Raw genomic sequence first — 15,983 nt, 5'->3', positions numbered from 1 at the left:
CAACCCCAGATAGCTGAAAATAATAAATTGGGCTCTGAAAAGCCATGAGATTTTAAACCAGTCATGAGTTTTTTTAAAAAATAAAATATTTTTGATTCATTTTATTTGCCTTACGGTGAGTTTTTAGGGTACGCTGGGGTCTCATTTTTATGTTTTCCTCTGCACTCATGAAGGCTATAAATCTTGTCTAGTTACATCAAGTTTAAAACTACCTCTTTCCTTATCTTGAGTAGGATTTTTACAATGAAATATTTGTTTCTTTGTAAAGACATTTATTTTTTATTAGTGAAGAGACCATAGACTAATCAACTGGTTGCAATTTCATTGCCAAGATCTGAAATATGTTGGCATATTTTGTGCACCTGAAATAAGTGAATCTATTCAATTCACTTGCTAGCCATTTGGCCCTTCCAGGAAAAATTCTGGTCCCAGCTTTTTGCTACAATAGCCATGTTCACCTGCAGTAGTTGAACATGCAGCGATGGGGAGAAAAAACCTGACTAACTGGGGGGTTTGGGGGGGGGCAGGGTTGTTTTTTCAGTGGCTCTGAAGGAGGACAGTTCATAATCAGTCATGACTGGGAGCGTCTGCTGAGGTTACACCTTTACCTGGTTCTTATTGCAGCAACAGAAAGCATTACTGTGTGCATGATGAGTTTCTCTCCTAAAACAGACATGTCCAAAGTATTTTTGTGAGCAAAATATTTTTGTTTTGTTGTAATTGTTCGCTACAATTAAACAAAAACATTTCAGGCAGGATTCACATGGCCAACACTTTTCACTAGACTCCTTTGATTTCTCTTCTCACAATAGCAGCAACAGTTTAACTGAACTCTTGTTCAAGGGGCCTCCAAGTTGTCTTGCTGCAGAAGCATAAACTATAGTTGGGTTATATACTGCACCTAGACTTCTCTGTCCTCAACAGCACTATACACATCATGGGTTCACAGCAATTCAACAATCAACTTGAGTAATCTTGGGGTTCAGTTCATAATGTGAATATGGCTTGGGAATATGCTTGGGTATGTGATTCCCATAGTCAGAGTGGGATTTGGGTTTTTAAATCTCATGACCTTCTCTCCAGAGAGTGCAGGGCCCACCATGATGCTGAGCAGGCTCATGGAATGAGAAGGCTATATTTACTGCAACAGAGACAGGGGCAGCTATCATATGTGTGATGTGGGAGACCAGCATCCATGATTTCCCTGGAAGAAGCAAGCTAATAGCCAGGAACAGGCACTGTTTGAGCAGTTTATGTGCTTTCTTTCTGTATCCTGCACTGGAGGATTGGAAAGGGGCTACCAGAAAAGGAAACTGAAAAAAAAAGAAAAATTTGTGATGGGGACACACAGAAGACTGAAGAGGCACTAAATCCTCCAATTGCTGTCCCCATTGAGCACCAGCCATTGTAATTAAGTATCACTGACTTTAAACAAGTGCTTGAGGGATCTGATTAAGTGGCACAGATTGTATACATACGTGCATGTATCTACCGGAATGGTATAGATAATACACGATACCCACCAATCTTGGTCTGGAGCACTCTGCTATGGCAACACATGGATGGATCACAGTAATCTCTATGACACACCGCTTTTACCTGCCCTCCCATGATGTACATGGCCAACATTGCATGGAGCAGCAGACCTGTCACCTATTAACTGAATCTCAGAGGATAAGCTCTGCTATTACTATATAAATGCAAATACAGCATGGATTATCTGCTAGTTGTGAAATGGAGTGCCATTAACTTATCACTAGTACATCCGTACAACTAATACTGATAGAATATTAGAGAAAGTTGCCACTGCTATCATTTTGCTAAATGCCAGAAAAATGTCAATCTACAGGTCTTTCCACTAATAGAGAAATGGGACCGAATGCAGGCCAGGTTCAGACTACTTTTGGGTTCCTTTTTTCATTGATTAAAACTCGATAAAGTTTACTATTATTATTTACATTATCGTAGCACCTTGGAGCCCCGGTCTTGGACCAAGACCCCATTGACGGTATAACTTTACTTTTGGTGAAAGGTGTGAGGCAAAGTACTAGATGAAGTGCACTGGAGACTGAACTCCTACATATCCACATGCCAATACCGGCTGCCTCAGTCTCGTTCTGGGTGGTAATGGCTCTTGGGGGGAAAGGACTGTTCTGTCTTCATGACCCATTCAGTCCTCAGTCTTCCTGCTGAAACTACCAACAAGGATGACAACATGGACTACTGTCCATTGGTGGCCTCAATCCAGTTCCCAAATTCATTTATTACAGCCCACCAAAAAAGCTCAAACTTTCAGTCATCACCAACCTGGACTGGATTTGAACCCCTTCAAGATGTGAAAAGCTCTATTAATTAATAACAGTCCCGAGCTATTATTCTAGGGGTGTCATACATGTAACCTATGGGCTACGTACAGTCACCACAATGCATTTGCGTGGCCCATTGCACCCTGGGAAGGGGGGGGATGAAGTTCAGAATGTATATTCTAGCCCACAGACTGTATTTAGACACAGAATTTGCCCCTCTCCTCCAAATAATTTTGACACACCTGCACTAGTCTCACACTAGTCCCCACCGCCAGTGACAAAAGACCTCTACATCTAACAATGACGTCCATATTCAGGTCCTGTTTGGATTTGATGTCACTTGTTGCATGATCTTGCTCTAATGCCAATTTCAGTGAAAAGTTCATATCCCATTGGCAAATCCATAAATTCTAAATCCTTACAAGCAAATCATGGGTGCATAAAGGAATAAAGAGATCATCTCCTTCAGTACTGTGCAAAGAAAGTTTGGATCTCTTTTGTAGATGGCATTTCCTAGCATTTCAGACAGTAAATCAAGATATTACAGTATCTGGGAGTCTATCCAGAATCTTCATTCCCCTTTGACATACATATTCTAAAAAGATTTGGTCTCACTTCGGCAAGTTTTCACATAAATAAATTAAGCAAAAAATTACTTTCGTGGAGGAATGAAGGAAACTGTTGCATTTGGCATGCGATTTTTTTTTTTTTAATCAGGCATGAATAATGGCAGGTGGAAGTGGACATGCCTGATTTGCTCTTACTAAAGCTGGAGAGCTTGTTGTTTATTGCAGAGGAATCATGGAAACGTTTATTTCCGTTTTGACCACTGCTGATTGACTGAACTAGTCATGTAACATTGTATGGTTTCAGAGTAGCAGCCATGTTAGTCTGTATCCGCAGAAAGAAAAGGAGGACTTGTGGCACCTTAGAGACTAACCAATTTATTTGAGCATAAGCTTTCGTGAGCTACATCGGTTTTCCACTGGATGCATGCGATGAAGTGAGCTGTAGCTCACGAGAGCTTACGCTCAAATAAATGTGTTAGTCTCTAAGGTGCCACAAGTCCTCCTTTTCTTTTTATAAAATTGTATGTTATTCTAGATAGAAGAAGTACTTGTGCACAATGCAGAAAAAGAACAGAGTACTTCAAAAACAATATTCAGAGGCAGGAATCGTGATTGCTAATCACTATGTCAAGATAATTACTGTATATGAGGACAAATGAAGAGATTTTGGTAGCCTACTTATGCTTTTTATTCCACGCTGAGAGGCTGCAGACAAATAATTAGTACAGCTAAGCATAGTTTAAAAAGCACTGCATTAGCTAATAGGTCAGAGAAAAATGATCTTATACTGACAAATTCTTGATCCTGTTTAGCAGCAGTAAGGAAGGTTAATAGGATGCTGGCTTATAAAACGTGTACAGAGTTACACAAGTCTAAACATATTGTACTATTGTTTTATAAAGCCCTGGTGAGACCACAGTTGAAATAGTGTCCAGTTTTTGTCAGCTTATTTGAAGACAGACAGAATTAGGTTGGAGAGAGTACAGCACAGAGAAACAAAGTCAATGAATGAAAAAAGGGGCTTAAATATCAAGAGAGTGACAAAAGTGGGATTTATTTAGCCTTGAGAAAAGATGATTAATAGGTGACATGATTGAAGTATTTTAAATAGCTATAGGTTATTATAAAATTAAGCTTGATGACCTATTTTAAGGTTATTGGACAGAACTAAAGGGCATAGGTTTAAGTTTAGGAGGGAATATATGTAAGAAGAATTTATGGATATAATTGACAAAGAAAAGGGTGAATAGGTGAAATCATGTTGTATTACTGTATTTAAACGAAAACTGGATGTCTATGGAATTTAAGAAGTTAAAAGGATATTGATTTCTATGCTTGACAGTAGCTGGCTGCCCTTTGTGGGGTTCACAAGGGAATGTTTGTGGCTACCCATGGATGTGCGTAAGACAGATCGGTAACAACTTAGGTAACTTCTTAGATTTTAAAGTTTTATGCTATTTCAAACATGTTTAAGTAGAAACACATATGACAGATTTACTTCCATTCCTACATATGTGCATAACTGTGTTAGAAGAAAAGGACTATAAAATAGCTAAGAATTTAGAGGAACTAACAAATGACTTTAATAATAGCAAGGTAGGTAAATATTATCCCCATTTGAAACAGATAAGTAAAGTGACTTGCCCAAGGCCAAAGCAGTGTCAGATGAGATTAGAACTCAGGAGCTCCTGGCTCCCAGTCCTATGCTCAGACTATCAGAGCACATGCCTTTTTCTCTACACACACTGATGTGGGATACTGTAACATCCATCATGTACAAAACAAAAAACATTTTCTGACACAATTTGTTAATTACCCTCTAGTGTCTAAGCACTAAAACTCCCAGAACATTTCATGGTATTTTTCATATGCTGTGTAAAATCCATATATCCAAGTGGCAGCATGAGTCTGGAAATGTGGCTTTCAGCATAAAAGCATTTGGCTTTCATCCAAATGTTATTTTAAAAATTGGTTGGACATGCACATCAGGAAAGGAGAATCAGAATCACATGGGCTTCTGGATTACGTAGAACATAGGAAACATTTGGAATTGGAGCGCTTTTGTGACTTTGTTCTCTCTCCCTTTCCAATTTAGCTCATTTTAATCATTTAGACAAACTCCTGCATGTTTTGTACTGATAAGCTTTCCAACAAAGAGTTCTGGAGACTCAGGGCCTCATTCTGACCTCACACCACTGACTACAATGAAGTTATTCTTAACTTACATTGGTAAGATCAGGACTGTTCACAAATCTTGTTCTCTTCTACAAAACACCACTCTGGACCTACTCTTCTCTTCAAAACATTTTAAATACCCCAGCAATGAAAGGTGCAGTTTGCTTTGATAAAGTCTTGCATGAAAGTTTCAAGAGCTGGCAAACTAAATTGTAATAGTTATCCAGGGCTCAGGAAATGAGAGATAACCCTGGAGATCTCTGCTAAGAAAAATGGATCATAAAATGCCATTTTAATTCTTTGGTGTACAACTTCTTTTCTGGGAGTTCTATAATAGTTTTGATGGGATTAAAACAAAGAGCCGCCTCCATAGCTAAGACAGCTAAAAGTTTAATTAAATACAATTGCTTGCTGTGCTTTACCTCCCAAAGAGTCTCATGCATATTCATCACTGTAATTACAGCAGTAAAAAAAAATAAAATAAAAAAAAATCCCCCCACAACTAATTATGCCACACTCCTCGACTTCTACATGCCTGGAATTTTTACATAATTACTACTGAAATTAATTGCAAGTTAGTTAATTTTGCATTTTGTCTTTCAAGCTTAATTGAAAATTGATTTTTTTCAAACCAAGTCATTGCAAGCGTAGTGCTTTACCTAAGACTGTGCTGTATACCAAAATGTTCTCTTAATCGCTTATGGTAATATGGGACATACAGTGTTGTAAATTTCACCATTTAAAATAGAAGATTGTGCTCATAAATACCGTATTTACTGTAAAAAGTACAGTATTTGTTAGTCCCATTTGTTTGTTTCAAGATATCTGCCTGCCGCCGTCCACCATCTACCCAATACATTCAGAAACATGATGTCACCCTCCTAAGCACAAACATCTCTAGTGGTGCCACACTTATTTCTGGATCCAGCTGAAAGCTTCCCTTTTTCTTTAAAGGTGTCACAGCTTATTCCACAGACCTGTGCCTAAGCCTTCAGAGGTGACTAATGCTTTTGGTCCCTCAGCTCAAGACCTTTTATAAGAAGGTCCTGATTTTTCAGAAACTGCTGAACACTCACATTTTGAAAATCAGGTTCCTTGTAAGGAGTTTCAAGTTGGGCACCCCAAATTTGGGTCACTCTAAATCACTCTTCTTTTGAAAATGTTGGCCCTGGTTTCCCTACGGCCCTTGCTTGCTCCTTATCCTTTCTCTTCCTGCAGGCCTCTGCCTCACTGACTATATGCCTTCCAACCTCTATAACAAAACAAGGAAGTGGTTCTATAGACAACAGCCTGCTTCACAACACAACCCTGACTCATCCCTAAAACACCATCCATCTTGTGTACCAAAAGAGACAGGGGTCCTGGAGTGAAAAAGTGTGTAATCATGTAATTAAAGACCGTAACATAATCTATACACAAAGGGGGGCAAATTAAGGTTACAAGGGTGACCTTAATTCTGGCATTTCTCAACTTTTGAGAGCTTGACTTTGCAACCTTCACAATGTTCTTTTCATCAGCAGGGCTGGAACCTTTAGAGATCCACTGCACAGATCTCTGCCACCTGAGCTAATGGAGTACCTGATAGCAATAGTAGGTGAGGACCAGCAGTACAGGAGAATGAGACACTTTGGTAGGGGGTTTCACAGTACTTGCTGACAGCAGAAGAATGGCGAGACTCAGGAATCTTGGGTTTTATTTTAGATTCTAGAGGGGAGTGGGTTTTAGTGGTCACAAACTCTTCTGTCCTCATCCCTTACAACTTGTCCCTGTCTCAGTCCTAACCCGGTCTCTTTCCACATCCCAACTCTTCATCCCAGTTTCTCCTAGGCCCTTGTTCCAGTCTCAGTTCTCCTCCCACTCCGGCTCTACCTCCATCATCAGTCTTCTTCCCCACCTTACTGACTCCCTTCCCAATCTCCATTTTGGCTCTGACTCAATCTCTTTGTCCAGCTAGTCACATGGTGTTCACCTACCCCGCAGTCTCAGTCCTAGTGTCCGTGCTTCAGACTCTTATCCCAGTGTACTCCCTCCACGCCCCTGTCCCTCCCAAGAAGGTCCTGCTCTTGTCCCCACTGCATTCAACTGAGGCAGCTCTCTCTTCTATGCTGCCTGTGATCACAGACTCTAAGGCCAAAAGAGACCACTCTGATCATCTAGTCTGACCTCCCTGTATAACACAGGCCATAGAAGTTCTCCAAAATAATTCCTAGAGCATAATGTCTAGATCCAGCATGAGGAGCAGAGACAGCACAGGAGATCACAAATAAAATAATGAATGGTGTGGAAAAAGTGAATAAGGAAGTGTTATTTACCCCTTTACAAAACACTAGAGCCAGGATCACCTGATGAAATTAATATGCAAAAGGTTAAAAACAAACAAAAGGAATTATTTCGTCACACAACATACAGTCAACCTGTGGAACATGTGGCCAGGGGATGTTGTGAAGGCCAAAACTATAACAGAGTTCAAAAAAGAACTGAACAAATTCATGGAGGATTGGCCCATCAATGACTATTAGCCAACATGGTCAGGGATGCAACCCCTAAGCTCCAACTGTCACAAGCTAGGACTGGATGCCAGGAGATGGATCACTCAATAATTGCCCTGTTCTGTTTATCCCTCTGAAGCACCTGGCACAGGCCACTGTCGGAAGACAGGATACTGGACTAGATGGGCCATTGGGCTGACCCAGTATAGCCGTTCTTATGAGACACAAGTCTTCCTGATCTCAGTTCCTGGCCTGGCACTGCAGCAACCAGGAGGAGCAACTACATAGAAATTTCTGTTCTGTCTTTGTGATTCCCAATTGGAGCATGTTCAGTCCAACAGAATCTTCTAAACATTTAGCTACCAAACTCTAGAAAGTCTCTACTGAGTATGTACCAACTGAAATGTGTCAATAGTTTATAACTTGGCCAAAGGGGGATGTTTTTTCAAGGGAACAGCAAAAGGCACAACCCTGATACCAAAGCAACCTCCCTGACCAATTTCAAGTCCCTGCCCCAAAGCATAGAAAGCGTAGAGCTTTGCATCGAAATGGTTGAAAATAATTTTCTTTTTAAACCTGGACAAATCAACATATTTTCCCCTAACCTCAGTCTGAGAAATGATGGACCTGCTTTTGATGAAACTTTCAAATAAAAAGTCAGACACCTGGCACAGCCAATTTCAGTCCCAAGGGTCAAAGTCTAGCAAAGTTTTAAGCAACTTTAGCTTTCATACAGTTGTAAACAAATGAGAAGCGTTGGGCAAAGTTAACTGTAGGTGGTGCTACCAGCTCTGCCTCTGTTACTGTGTGTGATTTTGTATTGAGTTTTGAGATGTGGTTTGTATGATTGATGCTATACAACACAAGTTTATACTATATTGTAAAACATCTAGATCTCCTGCTGTGCGGAAGCTGACACAAGAATGCAGAAACCCTGGGGAGATGATATGGAAATCAGAAGCAGCTATAATTTTATTATTTTTAGCTTGATTTGAACTTTTCATTTGCAATTCTGAATTCTTTGGATAAGCAAAGCTGTCAGGCAATAGGCCAAGAAAATAAAAAAATAAAAATCATGAATATCAGATTAGAATCAGAATATCAGATCTAAACATCATTTCTAAGGGAATTGTTTATGCTGGTGGTAGAATCATGTGCTAAACAGGAAGACAAAATCTCAAGTACTGTATCACCCATTGGTAGGTGGCAACCCGCCCCCTTTACATCCCTCAAGATCCATGAATGTATAATTGTGTGAAAGTCTCATTAAATCGTTCTCCCTGTGTAAAAATGCATGAGATGGTTTTGAGTAAATACCATCACAATGTTTCCAATTAATCTTTTACACTATGGATGGGTCAGTGCTGGCTATATCTCTGTGGTTGGGGGCCGTGGGGAAGAGGAACTACTCTGAAGACAATTTTCAAGTGATTTCATTTTTTGTACCAGTCTGGAGAGAGGCCCTTTTCAGAAAAAAAAGTCGAAGGCTCACATGAAAGTTGTAATGCCAGGCCTGTATCCAAGACAAATGCGTGGGTGCCTTTCACATGTCTTGTCTAGAAATGAAATCTATATTCAAGAAGATACAAGACCAGGGATGTGGTCTCCATAAGACTACCTGGTTCCCAGAATCTGAACAGTAGGACCAGGTGACAGGGTCGGTGTATTTCAACATGACTTCTATTTCAATACTGCTGTCCCCAGCAACACTTCCTCTCTTCATGTAACAGTTATCAAAGCTGTCTCAACAAGATTAGGGGCAAGGACTGCAGTGCAAAGCCTAAGGTCTGTACAGAGCTCATAAATGAGAGAGAGGGTGGATAACTAGAAAAATAAAAAAAAAAGGCTAAGTAACACAGTCAGAAGAGGTTTGTGAGATCAGAGAGAGGGAAGGAGGTTAAAGTGGTGAAGTAAAGCTCTCCCCCACCAATCCCTGAAAGACAGAGAAATTCATTCTTTACATCAAAAACTGTTTCCTGAACCACATAATAGTTATTCATAGCTGATCTCTGTAACCCTGGCTAGCAGTTTCCAGCATACAATTTATGCTCCAACAAAGAGGCCCAGTGCATACCCAGCATGTCTCCAACAACCCAAGCAGTAAGAGGCTCTCTCACGAGTTCATGCCACATGGACACATATGAACTGGCTCAATATAAAGGGTATTTGATCTAAACCTATGCCCTTAACATCTGCCAATGACAGCAACATAAGCTTTTAGTCCCAATAAAATAATTTCTCACAAAAAGCAAGTCAATCCATCTTTGCCATAAAGCCTCATCTTAAATTTTGGGCACCATTTTCTTGGTTTTATCACTCTAAATAAAAAGTTTCCTTCTGCCAAAGATGCATTATAGCAGCCTTGTAAGAATCTAGTCAGCCAGGACATTTTTGACAGGAGAGGTAGTGGTGGTTGTAGGGCTGGCAAGTAAAATATTCATTTTTCCATTATCCCTATGGAGAGAAAATGTAGCCGAATTGGTAGATTTTTCATGACAATTTTGCAAGGCCGCACTATACAGAACTGGTGGGACATGGAGAACAAAAGCAGCAATAAAGAAGACCATTCTCTGAAGTCTTACTTTAAAAATGAAGTTCTTCTCAACAGTCTAGCATCTGTTTATTGATATCATGAGAAAACCACACCACCATTCAGTGGGGATGAGCTCAGATTATTAAAATCACTTTTCCTTGGATTAACCCATATGCTCCAGAGAACCAAAGTACCTCATCCAAGGAAAGCACAGCAAGGACAAATATCTAAGGTAACACACACTTTTGCCATAAAATTACCACTGAGACTCAAGCTACCAGTCATTTGATGAGAAGGGGAAGCTATCACTGCTACCTTTTCTTTTGATTAAAACAGGTGAAGAATGGAGGCCCCAAAAGACAAAGGGTTTAAGGATAACGTAAGCCATGCCTTCAGATACAGGACAGCTCTGAAAGGTTTGTTGGCAATATAGCCCTCATGTTAGGGAATCATAACATGGTTGTCCCCAGACATTTAACACAAAATTTTACCTACCTTCTATATTGGACCTATCCTATGAAATTTTGTGACTGAATGATGCTAGAGCCTTGGACACAGCAATGCTACTGGGATATATGATAAAAATTTAGTGCAGATGGGACTCGCCTGTAAGACAGAACTGTTTTCACCATGTTAGGGATCCTGTCATAGCCAGGATCCCTAAAATGGTTATTACAATGAAGATGGACCTTTAATGGCGAAAGGGAATTGCTCATTTTAATGCTCCTGAGAACAAAGCAAATAGTACATTCCCAGGGATGGATCGGGGAGTAATTAAAAAGATAATAAAAAGAACACTCATTGAAGCCAAGAGGCAGAGGGTGCAAAAAAGGTACTGAGTACAACTGCAGGTAAGAAGGTATGATTAGCGATCCCTGATCAGTAACACAAATGAGTGGGTGGTATTTGTTCTATATCAGTAGTCTAAGGGTTATTGAGCCTATGAGCCGTGTGTAGTATTAACTAGGAGGTACTGAATAGATTAGGCTAGGTGTAGTGTCTGACAGCAACAATTCAGTCTCCTGGGTAATTTGCAATCCATTGAGTAAAATCCTTATTTGTTTTTTGTACTGTCCAATTTAAAAAGGGAAAGAAACGTTGAAAATTCAAAAGCATGCTTTTTATTATAGCAACCTACATTGAAATAGTGCCTCTATAATCCCAACGTGCTTTACAAACTAAGACCATTTAAATTAAATGTCTATTATATGCCATCTTTCAGTGTTCTTTTAGTGCTGACAATATTATAGCACATGTGCATATTACACATATAGAATACGTGGTTTGGCGTGAAGTGCTCTGAACTCCTCTGATTACATACAAAATAGTCTGTTTTCTGTGGCAAGGATCAAAACACTTTGAACACCCTTTAGGAAGCCATATGTATCAGTATAATTCTACTGCATATTTTCTAATAATTTATGTGTATATGCCCAGAAACATTGGGGGGGGGAGGCGGGCGGGGGGGAAGAATCAGGAAAAATACCACTCTTCTGCCTTAATTAAATATCAAATTGGTTAAGCAGATCTGCAGATTTAATTAGTGCTGCAATTTAAATGAACTTGCTTCCCCTTGGAACTAAGGAAGGTTACTGAGTTGACCTCAATCTCACCTAAAATCCCATTTGGCAAGATGCTGAATGCAGGAGCTTATCCCCTGTTGGTTGAACAACACATTCTCTGTAGCATGATGCTATGTCCTCCTGCATGTTTGAATATTATTTGCAAATAAATAAGGAACAGTTCAATTACAGAATAACTTTTATCTAAGAAAAGAAAATGCTACATTAAAGAATATCCATTTACCCATTATCATAGGGAACAGGGAGAATATGTAACCCTGTTTGGCTCTGAAATAGTTATTTCAATGTATCTCAGTAAAAATGTGGCATGATTTTCAAAGACGTTGAGCATCCTAAAGTTCATTTGACACCTTCCATTTTTGACCTGCTCTTCTGACAAGAACCATCTCTTTCAGCCATTGATTCTAGAAGGCTGCCTCCGCACAGGAGCCAAGAGACAGAAGCACATTTCATGAGGTAGTCGGGGCTGAGGCATGGAGGAGCCAGTATGAAACCAACCAGAAGAGAGAGGGGAGCTGGGAGAGAGTTTATTTTGGTGTTCTGAATGAGTGCAAGGGAGCAGGAGGAGACTAATTTCGGAATGTTTCCTTTCAGACATGTAGCATGGGCATTTTCTTAGGAATTAGCAGCTCCCATGGTAGTCTCTCTGAAAAGGTGCCTTTTCACATAAGGGACTTGGGTGACAACAAAAAGCCTGGGGGGCAATGTCAAGGTGTTCTTTCCCCAAAACCGAGAATAAAAGGAGTTCTGGGCTTGGCTGTCAGCAATGTCAGACCCACATCAGTGATATCTGTGGCCCTACCAAATTCAGTCCATTTTGGTCAATTTCATGGGCAGAGAGTTTTAAAATTGGTCAATCACGATTTCAGATGTTTACATCTGAAATTTCACAGTGTTGTAATCATGGGGGGTCCCAACCCAAAAGAGGATTGGGAGCCGTGTCGCAAAACTGTTGTAGTGGGGGGTCAAGGAATTAACACTCTCATGTCTGTGGTGCCTCCAAAGGCCAGCTTCCTGCAGCAGGAGGAGGCTGTGAAACCAGCAGCTCTGGAGCTTTCTGCAGCAGGAGGAGGTTCCCAGAGGTGCAGGTGTGTCTGATCACCTTGTGCTGCTGGGATTGCCCCCGCCCGGAGCTCCTAGCTGCTAGCCCCAACCAGTGGCAGATTAACGCATGAGCCCTGGTCAGTTTGCACCTCCCCACCCCCCCGAAAAATAGGCACCCTGTGCTGCAGCAGGAGCTGTGGGGAGCAGAAGCCCCGAGCCCTGGCATGAGCCATGAGTGGCAGAAGCCCCGAGGTGTGGAAGCCTTGAGCCTGGGCAGAAGTCGTAGCACCTTCACTTCTGCCCTGCCTCTGGAGGTAGGTCTGGTCTCCCCATCAAGAGCGGCTGTGCAGGGGGGAATGACAAATCCTGTCCCTCTCCAGCCTAGCTCAGCCTAGCAGCTAGGAGCCTGGGATGGGGCATTCCCAGCAGCACAGGCAGATCAGATTTCATGGGGAAGGGCTTATTTCAGAGTCTGTGACATATTTTTCATGGCTGTGAAACTGGTAGGGCCTTACTGATATCCAGTCCCTGTACCAGGCAGGCTGTTTCCTTTATGTTTATACATTCATTCTGTTACTTAACTGAGATTTCAGGCCATGAATCCCTATGGGTTACAGCACTTCTCAAACGGTTATTGTGATGCTGGCTCTGGATAGAACTCCAGGAAGGCCAGGGTCATTCAGAAATGCACTTGCCAAGTGTTCAACTATACAACTACAGCTGCCAACTCTAGTTAGGCAGAAGCAATAGTGGCCATATGGACTGACTGATTTTTAAAATGTAAATATTGTATCAAGAGCAAATCACAACTAAAAGTCTCCAGTACAGCAACCTTCTCCCCACATTCAACGCAAGATAGTCCTGTGAATCTTTAGAAATACACCGGGGTCTTATGCTCTGTTTAGATACAAACCTACAGAGCACAAAACATAACGGCTTTTTTATAGTTTACAGTCTCCTGAAGGGAGTTTGCCAATAAATTGGGTTTCACAGACTGAGGAGATCCCCATGTCTTTGAAAGCAACTTTCAGAACTGGAGCAAAGGAAGGGCTCGCTGTACCTTGGAATGACATCATGAAGCTTTTAAGGGTATGTCTACACTACGGAATAAGGTTGAATTTATAGAAGTCGGTTTTTCAGAAATCGGTTTTATATATTCGAGTGTGTGTGTCCCCACAGAAAATGCTCTAAGTGCATTAATTCGGCGGAGTTCTTCCACAGTACCGAGGCAAGCGTCGACATTCGGAGTGTTGCACTGTGGGTAGCTATCCCACAGTTCCCGCAGTCTCCGCTGCCCATTGGAATTCTGGGTTGAGATCCCAATGCCTGATGGGGCTAAAACATTGTCACGGGTGGTTCTGGGTACATATCGTCAGGCCCCCGTTCCCTCCCTCCCTCCGTGAAAGCAGCAGCAGACAATCGTTTCGCGCCTTTTTTCCTAAGTTACCTGTGCAGACGCCATACCACAGCAAGCATGGAGATCGCTCAGGTAACCGTCACCGTATGTCTCCTGGGTGCTGGCAGACGTGGTACTGCATTGCTACACAGTAGCAGCAACCCCTTGCCTTGTGGCAGCAGATGGTACAATAGGACTGGTAGCCGTCATCGTCATGTCCGAGGTGCTCCTGGCCATGTCGGCCAGGAGCGCCTGGGCAAACATGGGCGCAGGGACTACATTAGAAGGGACTTGACCAGGTCATTCTCTTTAGTCCTGCAGTCAGTCCTATTGAACCATCTTATGGTGAGCAGGCAGGCGATATGGATTGCTAGCAGTCCTATTGTACCATCTTCTGCCGAGCAGCCATGAGATGTGGATGGCTTGAAGTTCTTCTGCACCGTCTGCTGCCAGCCAAAGATGTAAAAGATAGATGGAGTGGATCAAAACAAGAACTAGACCAGATTTTTTTTATACTCATTTGCTTCCCCCCCTCCCCTGTCTAGGTCACATTCCTCTAGGTCACACTGCAGTCACTCACAGAGAAGGTGCAGCGAGGTAAATCTAGCCATGTATAAATCAGAGGCCAGACCAACCTGCTTGTTACAATAAGACCAATTATTTAGGTGCACCATTTCTTATTGGAACCCTCCGTGAAGTCCTGCCTGAAATACTCATTGATGTAAAGCCACCCCCTTTGTTGATTTTAATTCCCTGTAAGCCAACCCTGTAAGCCACATCGTCAGTCGCCCCTCCCTCCGTCAGAGCAACGGCAGACAATCGTTACGCGCCTTTTTTCTGTGCGGACGCCATACCAAGGCAAGCATGGAGGCCGCTCAGCTCACTTTGGCAATTAGGAGCACATTAAACACCACACGCATTATCCAGCAGTATATGCAGCACCAGAACCTGGCAGAGCAATACCGGGCGAGGAGGCGACGTCAGCACGGTCACGTGAGTGATCACGACATGGACACAGATTTCTCTGAAAGCATGGGCCCTGCCAATGCATGCATCATGGTGCTAATGGGGTAGGTTCATGCCGTAGACCGCCGATTCTGGGCTCGGGAAACAAGCACAGACTGGTGGGACTGCATAGTGTTGCGGATCTGGGACAATTCCCAGTGGCTGCAAAACTTTCGCATGCGTAAGGGCACTTTCATGGAACTTTGTGACTTGCTTTCCCCTGCCCTGAAGTGCATGAATACCAAGATGAGAGCAGCCCTCACAGTTGAGAAGCGAGTGGCAATAGCCCTGTGGAAGCTTGCAACGCCAGACATCTACCAGTCAGTCGGGAATCAATTTGGAGTGGGCAAATCTACTGTGGGAGCTGCTGTGATGCAAGTAGCCCACGTAATCAAAGATCTGCTGATATCAAGGGTAGTGACCCTGGGAAATGTGCAGGTCATAGTGGATGGCTTTGCTGCAATGGGATTCCCTAACTGTGGTGGGGCCATAGACGGAACCCATATCCCTATCTTGGCACCGGAGCACCAAGCCAGCAAGTACATAAACCGCAAGGGGTACTTTTCAATAGTGCTGCAGGCTCTGGTGGATCACAAGGGACGTTTCACCAACATCAACGTGGGATGGCCGGGAAAGGTACATGACGCTCGCATCTTCAGGAACTCTGCTCTGTTTCAAAAGCTGCAGGAAGGGACTTTCTTCCCAGACCAGAAAATAACTGTTGGGGATGTTGAAATGCCTATAGTTATCCTTGGGGACCCAGCCTACCCCTTAATGTCATGGCTCATGATGCCGTACACAGGCAGCCTGGACAGTGGTCAGGAGCTGTTCAACTACAGGCTGAGCAAGTGCAGAATGGTGGTACAATGTGCATTTGGACGTT

General features: G+C 42.3%; 1 protein-coding gene across 3 annotated transcripts in view; it reads right to left on the bottom strand.

The window, feature by feature from the left end:
• LDLRAD3 (low density lipoprotein receptor class A domain containing 3) overlaps nt 1-15,983 on the bottom strand; it is a 181,485-nt gene that overhangs the window by 26,885 nt on the left and 138,617 nt on the right. The window lies entirely within an intron of this gene.

The sequence above is a fragment of the Lepidochelys olivacea genome (assembly GCF_965140295.1).
Source record: "Lepidochelys olivacea isolate rLepOli2 genome assembly, chromosome: 6".
NCBI lineage: Eukaryota > Metazoa > Chordata > Testudines > Cheloniidae > Lepidochelys > Lepidochelys olivacea.
This window is presented reverse-complemented; position numbering and strand designations above follow the sequence as displayed.